The following is a 21,177-nucleotide window of genomic DNA, read 5'->3' as shown; positions in this document are numbered from 1 at the left end:
TTTGGCCTGCTGTGTTCATCCAACTCCACACCTTGTTATCTCTTGCCATTGACTTACTGTGTGGGATACCTAGTGCGAAGGCTATCCCTTGATGGAATGAGGTCTGCAAACAACCGTGCCAGGTTTCCTAGCTTTGTGTTTGCCTAAATGGCACAGCAAGGCAAAAGTAATATGAGTTTATCTCTGGCTGAGGGGAGCAGTGTGCAAAAAAGCAAGGCAATGCAAGGCAGAGATATTGTGGGCATCCAGGTAGGCTTAGAAGGGGTGAAAGACTTTGATAGCTTACTGGGGAGCCCAGAAATGCAGCCTAGTTAAGTCCGCAAGCTGAGCATATGTTCCCGAGTGCAGATTGTCCTTTTTACAGCATTACAATGATAGATGCCTGTGCAGTCCAAGCTGCAACGTTGAAGTGCAGAAGTGACCAAGATCAGAGATGTGTCATGAGAGGTCATAGAGGTTGGCATATGTCAGATTCCAATGTCCATGGATGTAGGGTAGCTGCGGTCAGAGACCATGGATCGTACCTGAGATGTCCAACATGGGGCTGTTTTGGAGAAAGTCTCAATTTGAATCCACCAAACACTGGTTTCCATGTTGAAGTTTCTCAATGCCCCGTTAGTCTGGTTAGTTTGGCAAGGTTACATCCTGTGGCAAATTAGGCTGTTAACAAGGTGTTTAAATGCCTGGCAAGAACTCCACCATGCCCTTTGGAGGAAAATGTACAAGATGTGTTAAGATGATCTCAACATTGCATTGGGCCTCACTGAATTCTGCCACTTGTCTCACTGTAACCCATGCTGCTCAGAACCTTGGATTCCACCCTGAATGTTCATTATAGATGGTGCTAATCAAGTGAACTACTTTGTCCAGAATGATGCTGATTTTTTTGAATGTTATTAGAGCTACACTAGTGCAGATCAGTGTGGAACTTGGTGACTCAGGACCTAAGTTAAATGGTGTGGAATCTCCTACATCTGACTTACTCTTGGAGCCTTTACATGACTAATCCACTTAAAATCCTGGTCAATTATAATCCCTGGTTGTGTGACATTGGGGAATTCAACAGTAATGTTGTTGAAAGTCAAAGTGAAATGGTTAGATTCTCTCCTGGGGATGATCAACGTCTGGCACCTATGTATAGAGAATTTTATTATGACATGCATTATTTCCATGCTTGTTCTTACAGGATTTGATTTTTCTTTCAGTACTTAAAGAGTACATTCATCAGCCCAAGTCTGAATATTGCCCACGTTTATTGCATACAGAAACGCGTTGGTTCAGTATCAGAGGAACAATGAATATTGCTGAACATTTCACAATCACCAGAGAACATCCCCACTTCTGACATTATGTTGGAGGAAAGGTTATTGATGAAGTAACTGAAGATGGTTGGACCGAGGACGCAACCCTGAGGAACTCCTATAGTAGTGTCTTGGAGCTTAGTACAATATGTCACTCCAGCCAGTGAAAAGATTTCCACCAGATTCCCATTGATTAAATTTAACTACGACTCTGATTCTACACTAAGTTAAAAAGTTGCATCCCTGTCAAGGGCATTCACTCCTATTTCACTCTAGAATTCAAAACTATTGTCCAAGGCCATAATCAGAACTGAAACCATATGATCCTGGCAGAATACAAAACTGGGCATTGGTGAGCAAGTTTTTGCTGAATAAGTGCGACAGCACTATCAACACTTTCCATCACTTTGTTGCTGATTGAGTAGATTGATACAGCAGTAATTGAACTTGTACATTTACATGGATAGGACACACCTGGATATGTTGCACATTGCAAAGTGGTTACCAGGCTGAGGCTGTACTGGAATAGTTTGGCTAGGGTCATGGCACATCCTTGGACACAAGACTTCAGCACTGTAGCCAGAATATTATCAGAGTCCATAGATTTTGCTGTATCCAATGTGCTCAGTCATTTATTTGATATCATGTGGAGTGAGTTGTATTGACTGAAGATTGGCATTTATAATGTTGGGATCTCAGGAGGAGACCTGGTGGGATCATCCATTCAGCATTTCTTAGTGAAAATGGATGCAAACACTCCGAGACTAGACATATCCAGGTACAGTGAAGTAATAATCTGGGACATTGGTTGTAAGGCATGTTTCTGTGAGTTTGATAAGAGGTGGTAGTTTTCTATACTAACATAACTTTTTTAAAGCTTGGAGGTTGTTCTATTTTCATGAAGGATTTTAAAAATGAACAAGATCCGTCTTTCTGGAACTGTTACTTCCAATAAAAAAGAATCAAACATCACCTGACTGCAAGGCATCCTGGTACGTTAATGGGCATTTGTTCATACTATGACAGTTTACAACTTCTTTGAGGGATAGAGAAAACATTAAACCATTAGCTGTAGCAAAATATAGGACGAGCAAGTCTTTTTGATAACTTAGTTCAAGACCTATTGGGTTCAATTAAAAGAACACCTGACTGGGATCATAAGCATGTAGTCTGTCCTGGAAAAGGAGATTGTTCGGAGCAGTTAAGGAAATAAAAACCGAAAGAACTGCAGATGCTCTAAATCAGAGACAGAAATAAAAATTGCTGGAAAAGCTCAGCAGGTCTGGCAGTATCTGTGGAGAGAAATCAGAGTTAACATTTTGGGTTGAGTGACACTTCCTCAGATAGGTTAGTGAAAGAGTGTAGTTTGTGAAATTACCAGGAAAGTAACGAGGAGTATTTGATTAGAAAACTGCAGATTATTAAAACGGCTTAGGAAATCTAAGATCTCAGAAGGGATTAGTAATAGGAAAAGGCCTCATAGCTCCCCATTACTGGAACTAGAAGAAGCAGCTAAATCAAATGTACAGATTTTTTAGGGTATTTAAACATGTTGGTTTAGTTAATTTTATTTTTGTTTCATCTTTGTTTTTGTGTAATAAATTTCTGCTTTATTGGTAAAACCAAATCTTCAGCCTTGAGTCCTTATATTTCAGTGAAAGGTCACCAAATTTAAAATTTAATGAAATTATCAAACCAAACTTTCATTCTGGGATCCCCCTTTATCCAGTAGTATCATCAGCTGGGATCAAAACAATGAGCTGAATTTTTCCAGCCCCTGAACAACATGGACATTGGCAAGTCAGTTGGGAAAATATGGAGAGTTCAGACAAATTAATTCTCAACGTTGAGAAGAAATGACCAATTCTGCAACCAAAGTTTGAACAATGAGACAAGAATCTTGCTAATGAACAAAGAGAGGCCGATTTGCAAGAATTTCCATGTCATTAGTCATAATTTCACCTCATCTATAAGCAGTTTCCGATTCTCCCACTTGCTGGACAGAAACTTGGTTGCAACAGCTCCCGACATGAAAATCAGAGCAAGTATCTGGCAGCTACAGCTTGTCACTGGCTCCTCCTTGGACAGTAATCCTGACCATCTCAGGGTACACTCCATGATCAGTGACCACCTTTAACTCCCATCCAGGGAGATTGGCATCAGATGCACAGCAGCTCCCCCACCACGTTCTATGGCACATCTCCAAGTCACTTAAAATACAACCAGATATGAGCTTTGAGGTGGACCAGAACTTGTCATCATAATGCTGCTCCCAGGCCACTTTGCAAGCAGGGACAAACACCCAACTTATGAAATGGAACAGTGTGCCGCTAAGGACTCCTTGCTTCCTCTTAGTGTTCACTTAATTTGCACTTTCTTGGATGCTCACAGCACCTCTTCCTTGCCTTTTTTTGTGTTTTGCTGCCTCGTTCAGAATTTACAGGCTCACAGTATTTCTGTGTTGCCTTTATGGTTTAACACAGACACAAAGCCAGGCAGCTTGTCGTGGTTGTCAGCAGTGATCAGCTAAGGGCGTGGACATCAGCTGTAAGGCACTGTGCTACGTCAATGATTTTCCTGCACCATGTGACAGCAGTGAATGCAGAAAACACACCGCATATGCTTCAATTAAATGCCATGTCTCATGGGGAGGTGGTGGCATTGTTATAATGTCACTTGACCCATAATCCAGAAGCTCAGTCTAAAGTTCTGATGATGTGGGTTTGAATCCCACTTAGGCAGGTGGTGCAATTTGAACTTAAAAAAACAAAAAATGAAAATAAAAAGCTAGTCTAATGGTGACATGTAACCACTGTCACTTGTCGTAAAAAACCTACCTGATTCCAGTGTGTTTTAGGGAAAGAAACCGCTGTCCTTACTTAGTCTAGTTTACATGTGACTCCAGATTCCACACACGAATGAAACAAAAACCTAAGGAGAGTAGTCCTCGGTTAGTTGAACGGAGACTGGCTCATTAAGTCAAGGCCATCGTCCAATATCAATCCAGGGGTTTGGACTTGGTCCGCCTGGAACGTCCAGGGTGAAGGAGTCCTAACTCTACAGTCCAGAGAGTGGGCCATGGTCAGTCTTGCAGGGCCAATTCAGTCAGTCTGGGGATTTTCATTACATCAGTCAGGATGCTGCAGAGATCAATCAAGGTATGGACACTCATCAGTCTAAGTCAGGCTGTGATCCATAGGCAACTGGAGGCCTATTCACTGAAAGTCTAGGAGGAGTTATCAGGGATCACTATTGTGCGGGGGGCATTGGGGAAGTCAATTGTGGGATTTGGAGGCAGAATGCTGGGATGCAGAGGGGACAACAATTGTGATGGGGCAACATAATAAAATGGAAAGTGATAGAGTGTGGGAGGTCAAAGGGGCAGTGGCTGGGAGTTGATGGATGGAGGTGGTCATCAATGGTCACCACCAGACTGGCTGTAATGGATGCATGCTTCAGGGCATGATTTTGGTTGGTGTGACTAAGCTGTATGCCTGGCGCTCAGGGAGTAAAGTGGGAAAGTGGATAATGAAGTAAATGGGTTGGTGAGAACATGGGGAAGATCAAAGCTGATGAGGTTGACAGCATTGGCAAGGAAGAAAGAAAAATGAAGAGTTGGGGGTTGGGTCACTAAGACTGTGGAGGTGAGTCTGTGACTCACTCAGTGAAGTCTGACCTGTGTTACCTTTCACCCTCATCCAAATTGCAAGTGCACGTAGAAATGCAAATGGATGCCACCACAGCCACAGTTGAAGGAGTGAGTGTTTTTTTCCACAGATGGAGGGGGCTCCTTGTGTGGTGGGAGGCCTTCCAAAGAGCAACACCATTAAACAGAAACCTGCACAATACAGATGAAAGTAGGTGGCACAGCTTTTAATGCCGTTGTAAGTGGGGTAAAGGTGGTAAGGTGTCCCCTGTAACTGAGTAGGCAGAGTTGAAGGCATTTAGGATTGGTAGTCTTGGAGTTTGAAGGGGTGGTGAGATTGAGTAAGGAAACATGCTGCATGGATTAATGAGAATAGTAGACCATGAGTCTTGGTGGGAGGTGGGTGCAGTAGCAGAGATAGTGTAAATGTGAACTAACAGAGAGAAGCTGGTGGCACTCAGCCTCATGGAGCAAAGGATGTCATTAACCTTCTTCCCTTGTATTCGTCCAGGCCATCAATACCTCACTGACCCAAGCTGGCAGGTTTAATGCCATGGTCTCCTCTGGTAGTGCAGAGGATAAAGCTCAGTTCTCCTCTGCACTACTCCATCCATCAGGACCTCCAGGTCCCTGTCAGCAAAATAGAGCAGAGTTAGGGGGAGTAACTTGCATCTATTAGTCAACTCTGGAACAATGCTTTACACACAGGAGCTGAGAAGTTTCTGATTGACAGCACTGGACTTGGGACACAGCTGCAGTTTAAATATGGCACTGGCATTGGGAATCCAGAGTTCTCTGCAGTGGTGGGCACTTCTCCCACTGGTAGGCGTGAGTGGGTGGGTTGTCATTGAAACATGGTGCGCAAATAATGTGGTAAGCTGTGGAGAATTGTGTGAGATTATACTTTAGAATTCAGAGTGAAACCCACCATGAAATTGCCCAAAATTGACAGTTACCTGAATTTAGGTAAAATACAGCCCGATTACCATGTCAGCTTGTTGTTTGAATAGTCTGGTGAACAGCTCCCCCAGTTTTGAACCAGTTGTCAGATGTTAGTGAGAATGACTTTATGTGGTTGACAAGGCTGTGTTTTTGTAATTTCCTATACTTTGATTTATTGCAGTGGTCGGCGTTGTTTTGTGTGGTTTGATTTTTCCATAGCAACAGAGGCCACTGAGTAGCTTCTCGGCCAGTTCAAAGAACAGCTAAAGTCAAGTGCGTTGCTATGAGTCTGGAGTCATATGTAAGCCAGACAAGATAAATAGGCAGATTTCCTTTCCTAAAAAGGACATTAGCAAATCAGGTGGGTCTTTAATGACTAAATAACTTTCATAGATCTCTTACTAACACTAGCTTTTTTATTCTAGATTTGTTTAATTAAACGTAAAATCTGGCATTTGAACTCATGTCTGTAGAGCATTAGTTCAGACATCTAGACTGTTTGTCCCAATGTAAACGTAATGCCAACATTCCCAATAACAGAAACATTATCTGTTCCTTTTACCATGTTGATGATGCAATTCCAAATTATTATGAAAAGTCCTCTCTCAGCTTGAGACACATTTACTGCTGCATGACAAATTAAACTCATATAGATCTCTCCTATCCATTTTCAAAGTTAGCATTAATTTAATCTATATTCAATAAGTGAAACCCTTGTCATACTACGATTGTAAATGGAATTTGCACAAAGGAACATTGTAAAAAATAATTTGATGTATACATGATGTATATTCAATACTCAAACTGTGGGGTACTGTCAACAGTACGGCAATAATTTTAATTCTACCTGACTGGCATAAGCTGATTGAATGCCTGTTAAAACCAAATGGATAAGTTCCCTGACAATGCCCTACACTGATCATGCGAATACCAATTTTAACCTGATTTTCTCCCTGAAGTCAGTGACACCCTTCTTTACATATGCAGAATGGATTCTGATCATGTAACAGGCACTAACTATAATTTTAGCTTTGGCTTGAGTAGAGGAACTGTGGTAGCATTCCTGCAAGTGAAGAGGACCAGTAGGTTGTTGAGTTCCTGAAGATTGAATTCAATGTCAAATTTTAAAATAGGACCTTTTCTTGTGGGGAACTTATGGGAATGTAGGAGACATATGTGATTTTGTGCATGATTTCTGCGTTTTCACACAGGGCTCAGATTCTCAGTGTGTTTAGTACTTGAAGAGTTTAGATGTGTAAGTTGGGCATGTTTGAACGCCTGGTCTAGTTCTCCAATACAGCAAACCATATTCCAACATGGTTTAAATACTCATAAACCTCATCCCTCATTCACCCCCATGCCACCATATTGTCTGCCTCAAATTACTCATGTTACCCCTATTATCTCCATCTCCCTCTGATCAACATATGCCATGTCATCCCATGTCTCCCCAGAACCTCTCATGCTATCATGCCACCTCCGTGCCTCCATGTATGGCCCATAACCACTCATCCAACTTCAATTATGTGCAGTCCTCATATGCCATGCAATAGCAAGAGAGAAATACTCCAACAGTTTAAGAAAATCCTAATTTAAACCAAATTGTCATTGATATTGAAAAGAAGCATCCTCCAATTTAAACATAATCCTTTACATACCTATTAGGTCTCTAAACAAACATGAAACAACAAAAGAATTTTCTATTGTTATAAATTTTTCAGAGAGTCAATCATTCTTTGAGATGGAGCCTTTCAGCTTTTGAAATTCAGCCAGGGATTCATGATGGTTACAGCTGTCATAAAAGCTTCCAGCTGCATGGCCTGAAATTTACGGAACAGAATGGTGTATGATTCCCATTTAAAAAGCAGATTGCCTGTTAATCAACACAGCAGAACAAAGGCAGAGATACATTTCAACATTGAAAAACAAGGATTTTTTTTTTTTGAATAGACCGAGCTATTAGATTTAAATCACCGCACAAAACATGACAGCAGAGGCTGACAGGATAATGTTTTAATGCATTAATCAATACTTTCAAAAATTAGATGAGTACTGTAATGACTGCTAAGAATTATGCAATACTGGTCAATGTATGGATTAGTTTATTTTACAGTACAGATCCTAATGATGAGTTGCTGCTTTAAAAACATATCTGCAATGGAATGCAAGATCTAACAGTCACATTTGAAGGTGCCAAGGCAATTTTCACTAAACTCAGAATATTCCCAACCCCTCAGCAGGCTTCTCCTGGTGGCCACAACTGCACAACAAGATAGTGTTTTTTTTAGGGCTTCCAAAATCGCACAGTAGCACACAAAAATGGTGAATAGGAAGAAGAACAATTTTCCCAGTGAACCTCATAATGGCAACCCCAATGTCAGAGGAATTAATGTGTATTACACACCAGGCCTTCCCATCCTTGAAAAGGCAACACAAAAATGGCAAGGAAGGCAAAGGAAATTTGTTTTTACTCTGAACAAACAAAACTGAGTGCTGCATTTTGCGTCACAATTGCAAGCTTCAGAAGAAAATCAGAACTCTAAGTCTTACATTCCACCACATCCCCACCACCCAACTGAATTGCACCCAGTTTATTCCAACCAAAACTTCAAATTTTGGGCCCCTAATTCTCTATTGTGGTAGTGAAACACTATTGAAATATTTCAAATGCGTTACTAATGGAAAATGTTTCAAAAAAAAAATACTCTTTGTAGATATATGCAGCACAAAAAAAATCAGTTTTCATCCATATTTTGTCATTAAGATGTTAAAATAAAAGTACAATATAATTCTTGTTTGAATTTTCTTCAAAAGAGAGTTGTTAAATGGTGCATTGTAAAAGTTTTGTGGACTGTATTAAATCAAGATAGTATGTGCGCAATATGTCATGTTTTGTTTAATACTTCTTTCTCATTTTTTATAGAAAAAGTAAATAATAATGCCTTTTTTTTAATCTGGGGACTAGGCCCTTAACAGCCTGAATCAAATGAGAAGGCAATCAACCAAGTTCAAGGGAGCCAAGGGCAGAAGAACAGAGCTGTACTTTGGTGAATTGAAAAAGGAGGCAGGGAGCAATTGAAATCATCATGGATTACTGATCTCCCATCAAACCTCTCACCAAACACATCCAAGCTCTATCAATGCCAAGAAATGAACACAACCATTTATTTATAGTGAGTCTGAAAAGCTAATAACAGCTTTATTTCCTCCCTTAATACTGAAATGTCTGAATAATTGTAAAGTGTAATAGAAATTCCATTTCAAACTCTGAACAGTTCACACCATTTTCACAGAGCCTGAGTACAGTAATGATTTTAATATCTACACATGGCTTCACATGACCTTAACTGGTCTGTGGGTAGATTTGAAAATATATTGATCACATAACATGCTCATGTCAAGTACATTGAAACGAAGAATAGAAATAGGTCAGAGCACATTTAACCTTATGAGTACTGAATGCTATTTCCTGTGTTCAAATAAGGAAAAGTGCATTCAAACACACAATAGAGAAACAAAGAATTTTGGGCCTTTCTTGGGATGCAAACATTGTAAAGTTGAATTTCAAATACAATAATAGTGTTAACATTTCATAATGCAAAGCATTCTTTATAGCTTGTGTGTGGAAATACAAGTGCTTGAATAGTTAAAGTGTGTTTTCAATCAATAAATAGCCACCTTTGTTTAAAAAGGTTAATAATTGTTTAAGAAATGCCATGACCAATCTTCTAAAACATTGTTGTAGGCAGTTTAAGAGATCTCAACAGCCAAAGAATAAAACATTACGCTGCATTTTTTTGTTTGTACTGCAGGGTGATTGTACCCAATGGTTAGGAAAGAAAAGGTTCCATTATGAAGTCAGAAAATAGAATATCCCATTCATTTTAGATCTGGCCTTCTGTTTGCAGAGAGATTTTAAGTTCAATCCAATCACTATTACAAGGTAACATTTAATTTCAACCCACAGCAGTAGAGAGAAGATGCCAGATCATCATTTATCCACATTCTACTTTTTCCCTCTTTGCATGCTTACTTCAATATGCTCACAACCAGAATCACAACCAAAAGCCCTTGAATCGGTTTTCCTCATCAATGGTTTGCTCCTTAGTTCCCCATTACATTAATAAAACAACTGTCCAGAAGTAGGCTATTCTGCCCTTCAGGCCTGACTGTGAAATCAATTAGATCTTTACTAATATGCACCTCAGCTATTTTCCTGCTTTTGGTCTGTATCTCATGAAATCTTACATAACAAATATCTGTCTTTTTCGATCCTGAAAGCTCCAGTTAAACTAGCAACCATGACTTTTTTTGAGAAAGGTGATTCCACGAGTCTACTGCCTTTTCTTGAAAAATAATTGTGTGGTACATTGCCAGTGAATATAGGCAAGCTATGTAGCGAGGGGTAACCATAATCTCTAATGTACCTTTTCCAGTAAATGTAACAAGATAGAAATCCCAACTAGAACCTCTGGCATGATAATACACTTGAATCTGTCCACCATGTCAATTTCCTCACCATGGCACAGAAAGGTTAATTTTTATACCGCCACTTCTATCATTGAGACTAATACAAATACTCCAGAAATTGACGCGGATTTTTGTTTATCTCAAAACCATTCTAGCTGACGGATAGATGTACTAAGTCATGTTGGAAAGTAATTTTATGCAGTTAGCAGGACAAAATGGGTCGGATTTTGCAGGCAGTAGTGAAACAAGGGCACTGGCTGTTTCCCACAATCATCTAGCAATATCTATGACTCATGTTTCCCCTTACCCAAAAGCAAGTTAAATCTGCTTCCAGGTCAAAGGGATGTCTCAGCATGCAGCAGCAGTGATGTCCAAAAGGAAGCAAAAGACCAATCACATTGAAGTATTCATGTACAACAAATCAGAAATTTAAAAGCACTTAAATACTTCACACTTAGTTTATATTTTCATATGGTGAAATAAATTATCAGGATTGAAATAAGATAAATGCTAAAATAAAAATAAACTTTTGTAAAACAAATTATGGATCTTTTCATCTTTATGGTGAAATTTGCCTTTCTACAAATATAAAATGTTCAAGGCCAGTGAAAGAGTTCAGGAGTAATTATGAACTAGTCAGATAGACTAGAACCTGAGTGCACAGCCTCAGAGTGAAGGGTTGACGCTTCAGAACTGAGAAGAGGAGGAATTTATTCAGCCAGAGGGTAGTGAATCTGTGGAAGCTATTGCTGCAGAAGGCTATGGAGGCCAAGTCATTGAGTGCATTTGAGATAGTTAGGCACTTGATTAGCAAAGAGATCAAAGGCTGTGGAGAATAGGTACGAAAATGGAGTTGAAAAACATATCAGCCATGTTCAAATTGTGGATAAGACTCGATGGGCTGAATGGCCTAATTCTACTCCTACATCTCATGGTCTTATGAAGCTCATACACTGTTAAAAATCCAGTTACACCTCATTCAATTAGCTGCAATATTTCATGGTCTTTAGTGAGACTAATGCTGAGTGGAAGCTCTCATCAATTCATGATTGTAAGAGAGATGACAGCCTTTGGGAATTTTTGGAGGAACGCAGACACTGACTGTAGCTTCTGGATTTTCATATTACTCTACATCAGTCTAAATGTCTGACATTGCAGTCAGTTTCAATAGAGGAATGAGGCCGAGTCACTGACCATTTCACTGTCAATAACACTGCAAAATCCAGGCCAATGTGACATCTGTAACATCTGAGAATATCCAGATAAAGTGAACTATATAGTTAATCCCGTCTGCAAAATTGTCGCCTGTGGAAAGAGACATCAAAAAATCTACAATTGTTCCAAAGGAGCTATTCCACCAGAATGGCTACAGCTTAATCTATCACTCATTTCTGGTGGTAACCCAACCTTGTAGAAGCAGGCAGATTCAAAATCAGAATACTTAGAGAGGTGACCAAAGATAGTCCTTTCATTCTTAGGATCAGGCATTGCTGTCCAGGCCTATTGCCAATCTCAAATAGCTCTCAGGAGGTGTTAATGTGCCTTACTCTTGAGCTGATCAGCTTTCTAAGCCACTTTGGAGTGGCAATCCTGTTGGCATTTGACTGGAGTATATTAAATCAGCTTGGGTACCTTTCCCTAAAGGATATTTGTCAACCTGTTGGGTTATGACATTGTGATAGTTTTATTGCTACCTTTTTTTTTTAGATAATACAGCTTTTTATTTCCAGATATTTTCTAAAAATGAATTCAAACTCTTATACCCATGAAATAAAGCATTGAGTGTGAAGGGGAATTTTAAAGTTACAGAGGCAAATTTATTTAAGGAGAAAATTGCGGAGTATGGGCCCTGGGCTGTGGAAGTGATGTTGCCTGTGTCAGGATAAATGAGGGGAGCCATATGCAAATGGCTGAAGCCTGATAAATACTGAGTTCATGTAGAAAGGCTTGTAGTGTTAAAGCAGGCAACAGGAAAAAAAAAGAGGAGCCAGAAAGGGATTTAACCACCACATGGTGAATTTTAATTTTAGGTCAGTGGGGAAGCAGATCCAAAATAGGTCAGTGGAGCACCAGTGAAGGGGCCTTGCGACGGGATAGAACATAGACAGCAGAGATTTGATAAATTCAATTTTACAGAACAGAGGATGAAAGACTATTGAAATAGCGAAGTCTGGAGATGATAAACATGAGAATTTCAGTGGCAGATGAATTAAAAATCAGGAAAGAGGTGAATATTGATGTAGGAGGAGGAATTAGGCAACCTGTGTTGGACAGGATGTGAAATCAAAAATCATTTCAGCGTCAATGAGAACTTTGAAGTTACTATAACAGTCTGATTGAGACTAAGACAATGACCAGAGAGGATGGAAAGGAATCTAGGGTACAGAGTCTATGGTGGGATCAAAAACAATGTTTTCAGTCTTCCTAATTTTTTAACTAAAGGGAATTGTGGCTTATGCAAGCCTTAATATTGAATAAGCAATTTGAAATCAAATCATGAGAGGTCACAGATATGAAACATTTGCCTAGATGTTCCAGTACTCTGCCAAAGGGGGGTTAAGGATGGAGAGGGAGGAGGCACTTTCAAAATCTAGCACATGGCCTGCCCACTGTCTATTCAGCAGCAGCTCTGAACGTATACATGTTACGCTAGGTGTTAGGTGTCCCACCCACCTTTGCAAATACATATTTTTTTCTTTATTCATTCACAGGCTGAGGGTGTTGCTGGCTAGGCAGCATTTAAGTCAACCATATTGCTGTGGTTCTGGAGTCACATGTAGGCCAGACCAGATAAGGATGGCAGTTTCCTTCCCTGAAGGACATTCGTGAACCAGATGGGTTTTTCCCCCAAAAATTGGCAAAGGATTCACAGTCATTGTTAGATTCTTAATTCCAAATATTTATTGAATGCAAATTCCACCATTTGCCATGGCAGGATTTGAACCCAGGTCCCAAGAACTTTATCTGGGTCTCTGGATTAACAGGCCAGTGATAATACTACTAGGCCATTGCCTCCCCTACTGAGCTCTTTAATACTCAGTTCCTCATCCTGTCCCTCACCACAGTTTGACTTGCAACAGGAAAGCCCACACACCAATCAGGTTATCTGGTTCCTTGAGCCACATGGACGGGTGTCAGACAGGAGGTGGGTGGAAGACCCTTGTCTGTGGGTTCCCCAGTATCTATCGAGAAGCAGCTGCATTTCCCAAGTGTGGCAAGGTGGCTCAGTGGTTAGCACTGTTGCCTCACAGTGCCAGGAATCCGGATTCAGTTCCACGCTCGGGCGACTATCTGTGTCGAGTTTGCACATTCTCCCTGTGTCTGTGCAGGTTTTCTCCGGGTGCTCTGGTTTCCTCCAAAGATGTGCAGGTTAGGTGGATTGGTCATGCTAAATTACCCATAGTGTCCAGGAGTGTGTAAGTTAGGTGGATTAGTCACAGGAAATGCAGGGTTACAGGGAAAGGGTAAGGGGGTGGCTCTGGATGGGATGCTCTTCAGAGGATTGGTGTGGACTTGTTGGGCTGATTGACCTGTTTCCACGCAATAGGGATTCTATGATTCTATGATCAGGCTTCTCACTTTAGCCTCTCAAACCCAATCTGCCACTGTGCTCAGTCTCACCAGGGCCTGCTAGCCTGACCCAATAAAATCCTGCCCAGCTCCGTCTTAGCCCAGTGACACAGTCCCCGTTGGGAATTTCCAGTAGCCCAAGGAATTGTCACAACAACTGCTGAGACTAGAAAGCCTCAAGTCAGCCAACTGGCCAGTAGCTCTTTGAACTAGAAGTCCCTGTGCTGCAGAAATCCTATATCCAGTCTATTAACAGCCATAAGTGATGCATGTCTATGGTTAATCCCATGGGCAGGCTCCCACCAATTTGAAAGGTGGATTGGGGAGGAGGAGTAGGACTGGTGTGTCCACAGTGTCCTGTAAAGTCCCAGCCCATTTGCTCTGTTGCTCTTTCCACAGATGGCTGAATATTTCCAACACTTGTTATTTTTATTTGAGTCCACAGAAGGGCCAAAAGAGGTGGGGGAGAGATTGAGTGAGTGTCATCAGTGTACACAAGGAAGCTCACTCCATGACAAAGCAGACACTGGGGCAGCATGGTGGCTCAGTGGTTAGCACTGCTGCCTCACAGCACCAGGGAACTGGGTTCAATTCCAGCCTCAGGCCACTATCTGTGTGGAGTTTGCACATGAACAAAGAACAAAGAAAATTACAGCACAGGAACAGGCCCTTCAGCCCTCCAAGCCTGCACTGATCCAGATCTTCTATTTAAACCTGTCGCCTATTTTCCAAGGATCTGTATCCCTCTGCTCCCTGCCCATTCATGTATCTGTCTAGATACATCTTACATGACATTATCGTGCCCGCCACTACCACCTCTGCTGGCAACGCGTTCCAGGCACCCACCAACTTCTGCGTAAAGAACTTTCCACACATATCTCCATTAAACTTTTCTGCTCTCACCTTGAAATCATGACCCCTAGTAATTGAGTCCCCCATTCTGGGAAAAAGCTTCTTGCTATCCACCCTGCCTATACCTCTCATGATTTTGTAGGCCTCAATCAGGTCCCCCCTCAACCTCTGTCTTTCTAATGTAAATAATCCTAATCTACTCAACCTCTCTTCGTAGCTAGTGCCCTCCATACCAGGCAACATCCTGGTGAACCTCCACTGCACCCTCTCCAAAGCATCCACATCCTTTTGGTAATGTGGCAACCAGAACTGCACACAGTATTCCAAATGTGGTCGAACCAAAGTCCTATACAACTGTAACATGACCTGCCAACTCTTGTACTCAATACCCCGTCCGATGAATGAAAGCATGCCGTATGCCTTCTTAACCACTCTATCGACCTGCGTTGCCACCTTCAGGGTACAATGGACCTGAACACCCAGATCTCTCTGTGTATCAATTTTCCCCAGGGCTTTTCCATTTACCATATAGTTCACTCTTGAATTCTCCCCATGTCTGCGTTTCCTCTGGGTGCTCTTGTTTCCTCCCACAGTCCAAAGATGTGCAGGTAGGTGGATTGGCCATACTAAATTGCCCGTAGTGTTCAGGGATGTGTAGATTAGGTGGGTTATAGGGGGATGGGTCTGGGTAGGATGCTCTGAGGGTCGGTGTGGACTTGTTGGGCCGAAGGTCCTGTTTCCACACTGTAGAGATTCTATAATCTTTTATCTATGATCTATGATCACATGTTAAACTGTGAATGAATACTGAAACCCACCCAAAATTCTTTCTCTTATTTGTTCCCATAACCTAAGGGAAAAAATAGGTTCAGGAAAGATGATGGCCTCGTGGTATTACTGCTAGACTATTAATTCAGTAAGTCAGCTAATGTTCTGGAGACTTGAGTTCAAATCCCACCATGGCAATGGAATTTGAATTTAATGTATTTTTAAAAATCTGGAATTAAGAATCTATTGATGAAACCATTATCGATTGTTGGGAAAACCCATCTGGTTCACTAATGTCCTTCAGGGAAGGAAATCTGTCATCCTTACCTGGTATGGCCTACATGTGACTTCAGACACAGAATGTAAGTGACTCTTAACTGCTCTCTGAAATAGCTTAGCAAGCCATTCAGTTGTATCAATCGCTACAAAATCTCGGCAAAGAAATGAAACCGGATGGACCATCTGACATTCACCTAGGCACTGGAAACAACAATGGCAGAAACAGTCCTGTTGACCCTGCAAAGTCCTCCTTACTAATACATGGGGGCCAGTGCCAAATTAGGACAGCTGACTCACAGACTAGTCAAGCAACAGCCTGACATTGTCTGTAAGATATGATTTTGTGTGTATAACTATGTCCCAGCCACCACCATCACCATCCCTGGATATGTCCCACTGCAGGACAGACCCAGCACAGCTGGCAGCACAGTGGTATACAGATGGGAGGGAATTGCCCTGGGAATCCTCAACATTGACTTTGGATCCCGTAAAGTCTCATGGCTTTAGGTTAAACATGGGCAAGGAAACCTCCTGCTGTTTACCACGTACTGTCATCTCTTGGCTGATGAATCAGTACTCCTCCATGTTGATCAACACTTGAAGGAAGCACTGAAGATGTCAAGGCCTCAACATGTACTCTGTGTGGGGTATCTCAATGTCCATCACCAAAGTGGCTTTGCAGCAATACTACTGTTTGAGTAGGTCAAGTTCTAAATAACATAGCTGCTAGACTGGGTCTGCAGCAGGTGGTGAGGGAACCAACAAGAGGGAAAAACATACTTGAGCTCATCCTTACTAATCTGCCAGCTGCAGATGTATCTGTCCATGATAGTATCAGTAAGAGTGACCACCATACCGACCTTGTGGAGATGAAATTCCACCTTCAAAACAGAGAATGCCCTCCATCGTGTTGTATGGCACCATCACCATGCTAAATGGGACAGACTTCAAACAGATGTGGCAACTCAAAACTGGGCATCTAAGATGCACCGTAAGGCCATCAACAGCTGCTGAATTGTACTCCAGCACAATTTGCTACCTCGTGGCCTGGCATATCCCCAACACAACCAATACATCAAGCCAGAGGATCAAATCTAGTTCAATAGACAGTGCAGGACAGCACGCCAAGGAGCAGCACCAAGCATACCTAAAAATAAGGTGTCAATCTGGTGAAGCTACCAAACAAGAATACTTGCACTCAAACAGCCTAAGCTGCAAATGATAGATAGAGCTAAGCAATCCCACAACAAACGGATCAGATCTAAGCTCTGCAGTCATGCCATATCCAGTCGTAAATGGTGGTGGACAATTAAACAACTCATTGAAGGAGTAGGCGGCTCAAAAAATATCCCATCCTCAACGATGGAAGAGCCAACACAACAGTGAAGCATTCACATCAATCTTCAGCCAGAAGTGCCAAATGGATGATCCATCTCGGCCTCCTCCAAAAGGACCCCAGCATTACAGATCCTAGTCTTCAGCTAATTCCGTTCAGTCCATGTGAGATCATAAAACAATTGGGAGCACTGGATTCTGCAAAAGCTATGGTGCCTGACAACATGCAAGATGCAAGACACAATCCAGGATGAAGCAGCCCACTTGAATGGCACCACCTCCACAAATATCGATTCCCTCCAACTCAGGCACTCAGTAGCAGTGTGCCCTATCTACAAGATGCATTGCAGAAATTCACCAAAGATCCTTAGACAGCATCTTTCAAACCCATGACCAATTCCTTCAAGAAGGGCAAGGGCAGTAGATACATGGGAACACTACCACCTGCAAGTTCCCCTCCAAGCCACTCACCATTCTGACTTGGAAATATATCGCTGTTCCTTCACTGTTGCTGTGTCAAAATCCTGGAATTTCCTCTCTAACAGCATTGTGAGTCTACCAACAGCATGTGGACTGCAGCAGTTCAAGAAGGCAGCTCACCAACACTTTCTCAAAGGCAACCAGGGATAGGCAATAAATGCTGGCCTGCCAACACTGCCCACATCCTACAAGTGAATAAAAAAATTCTCATTCCTTCAACGTAGGTCAAATATGCTCTACAGTAGATTATAAGAAGCCTGATCTGAGGCACGTCTCCTATAGCACAACCTCTTTCAATACTATGTTCAAGGTGTCTTCATCAAATGGAGAATTCTTGATTCTCTTTTCCTCTTCACCCCCAATAAACAAACTTACATACTCTTTACCACTACAAGATATATGCCATCTTTTTAAATGCAAAGAGGAGCACTTCAAAAGCTACTGCTTTAGTTGACATCCTACTCTTAAGCAATTGCTGTGTTGCCTGCACTTGTAGACATATGCAGCAAGCATGTTAAAATGAAATAGTCCCTTCTCTTTTGACTCATTTGTAAGATTTAGTTCTGTTATCTCAGCAGTTTATATATCAGAAGTGCAAAATTAGTCCTTACAATCATTTAATTATAGACGCATACATTCTTCCACAAACTCCTGCATTGAAGATATGCAAGTATAGCATACTTAAAAAAGAATTCATCTTGATGTTGTTAGTGCTGACTTGGGGTAGTAATTAATCATTTCCTCATGCAAAGAAGGAAATAAACTACTAAGCAGCTGTGAATAATTAATAAAGCTCAGCTTGCCCACTCCGTCACTTAAAGAGCATGTGCTATATTCATTACCAAATGTAGTTTAACCCCCTATTCACCCATTTGACACCTTCCTGGCATTTCTTGGGATTTTTCATAGTCTTGTTTATTTTTACATGCCTTCACATGTTTGTTATTTGAAAGTCATTCCTCTAAGCATCTTTGTCAATCTCCTGGTGGCAGGGTTGAAAAGTTAGCATGGCAAGGCAACATCTTCTGAATGCAATAAAATATTAAATACATTCTTAAGAAATGCGTTTTCAATTTAGTTGCAGAGACTAAGCAGAGGAAAGCAACCCCCATTCTTTCAATTAAGATTTTACCAGTGCCTATCAAGCAGACAAACTAATCAGCTTGATGAACTCCCCAAACACCCATAAACATTCACTTCTTCCACCAACAGTGCACAGTGGCAACAGTATGCACTATCACCAAGATTCACTGCAGCAAACTGCCAAGGCTTCTTTCAGAGTATCTTTTAAAACTTTGCAACCTCAATCTCCTAGAAGAAAAGTGACAACTGGTGCATAGGAACAGCCCTACCTTTAAGTTTTCCCCAAGTCGCACACCATCTTGACTTGGAAATATCTCAGTCTCTTCATTGTGCTATAACCAGAAGAAGAAGAAGGATGAATCAGCTCCTCCCTTTTTGCCCGGTCCCAGATTTATTGTTTCTTGTTTTTCAACACATGGCTATACCTTTCCCCAACTTAAATATAAGTAACCATTTTTGTTTATATAGCAAGTAGTTAAGTAGATGATTGGGGTTAAATCATTAATTAATTGAGTGGATAGATATAAAGAGGGAACAGCTGGGATTGGTGCGTAGAAGGAGCTGTAAGATTCAGTAGTTAATAAAAATAAAAATTTATGCATAAAGAAAGGAGTCTTCATTTCTTTTTTAGTGACTGGCTTGGATCCAAATGATGTTTTTTTAAACCAGAAACAATAAGGAGCCAATTACAAGGTTTTCTTGAGTGAAATAAGAGCAATTTTATTACTTGCTAACACTGAGAAAAATAATAAGATGCAGTGTCATATATGTAGACCTCTGTGAAATAATGTGAGCCCTCACACACAAAAATATATGCACAGGGATAATGTTAGAAGGGGATAGTATAAATAAAGGCATAGAAATATACTATTTAATGTCTCTATGAATTCCATGACGTGTATGGTTTTGTCCAGAGACCATGGTTGTTTATTTGTTGTCTTGGAACATCAGTTGCTGTGAATATTTGTAGTTATCCATTGAGTTCTTAGTATCCTGATGTCTCTTTTCTATTCAATCTTATTACCAAGTACTTTCTCTTCTTCTGAGACAGAGAAGGTTCTCAGCGCACGTTCAGTTCAATTAGTTTCATCTCCCTCTCTGCCAAAGGCAGGTCTCTGAAATATAAGCTTGTTTGTGAATTCTATGTCTACAGTAAGCAAAGTGTGAACATTTTTCTAAAGGTGTAATTAAAAATAGGAGATGAGGGACTTTTCATCCCTCTGTTGAGCTTTTGCTTGCTAGTTTCATTGCCTTTGGATAATATGTTAATTTCAGCTCTGCTGTCAGCTCTCTTATCCATGTCAGTTTCCTGCAATTTGGCCACTTGTTTCATCAGGTGATGTTTGTAGCTATTACACGTCAGTTTTTGTCTCTTTTTGAAACTATACCGTCTATGAAAATCCAAGGTCTAATGGACATTTGTTCGAGATGTTTCTGACAGTTTGTTCAGATTTTGGGATGTAGTTCATATCCATTGTGGGTGTTGTGCATCCACCTGTGGGAAGAGATATACAGCCACTCATTTTGCTCCTTGTTGTCACCCAAGACCAATCAATGTTGATGACATGTTCCCTCACTCTACTGATAATCAAGAATAGACAGAGAGGATGGTACTTGGCTGAATTGATTTTGCCCTGCTTTCTGGGTACGGGACACACCTGGCAATTTTCCTTATTGTCAGGTAGGTGCCAGTGTTGCAATTGTATTGAATAGCTTGGCTAGGGATGTGGCAAGATCTGGAGCAAACATCTTCAGTACCAATACTGGAATGTTGTCAGGGCTCATAGTCTTTGCTGTATCTAGTGCCTCTAGCCATTTCCTGATATCACATAGAGCGAATCAAATTAGCAGAAGACAGATCTATGAAAATAGAGATCTCTGAAAGAAGCCGAGACTGTAATAGAGTCATACAGCATGGGAAACACACCCTTTAGTCCAACCATTCCATCCTGAACATTATCCCAAACTAAACTAGTTCCACCTGTCTGCGCTTGGCTCAAATCCCTCCAAACCTTTCCTATTCATGTACTTACAAAGTGTGTTTTAAACATTGTAATGTACCCAGACCCACAACTTCCTCTGGAAGTTCATTCCACACATGAACCACTCTCAGTCTAAAAAAGTTGCCCATCATGTCTTTTTTTAAATCTTTATCCTTTCATCTTAAAAATATCCCCCTAGTCTTGAAATCCCCCACCCTAGGGAAAAGACACCCGCCATTCACCTTATCTATACTCGTCATGATTTTATATATCTTCATAAAGTCACCCCTCAACCTCCCATGCTCCAGGGAAAAACCTTTTCAGCCTCTCATTATTACTCAAACCCTCCTATCCCAGCAACATCCTTGAAAATTTCTTCTGAACCCTCTACAGCTTAACAATATCCTTCCTATAACAGGATGTTGAGAACTGCACTCCAGAAGAGGCCTCATCAACATCCTGTAGAAAT

This window comes from Rhincodon typus, chromosome 17, assembly GCF_021869965.1.
Source record: "Rhincodon typus isolate 14 chromosome 17, sRhiTyp1.1, whole genome shotgun sequence".
NCBI lineage: Eukaryota > Metazoa > Chordata > Chondrichthyes > Orectolobiformes > Rhincodontidae > Rhincodon > Rhincodon typus.
This window is presented reverse-complemented; position numbering follows the sequence as displayed.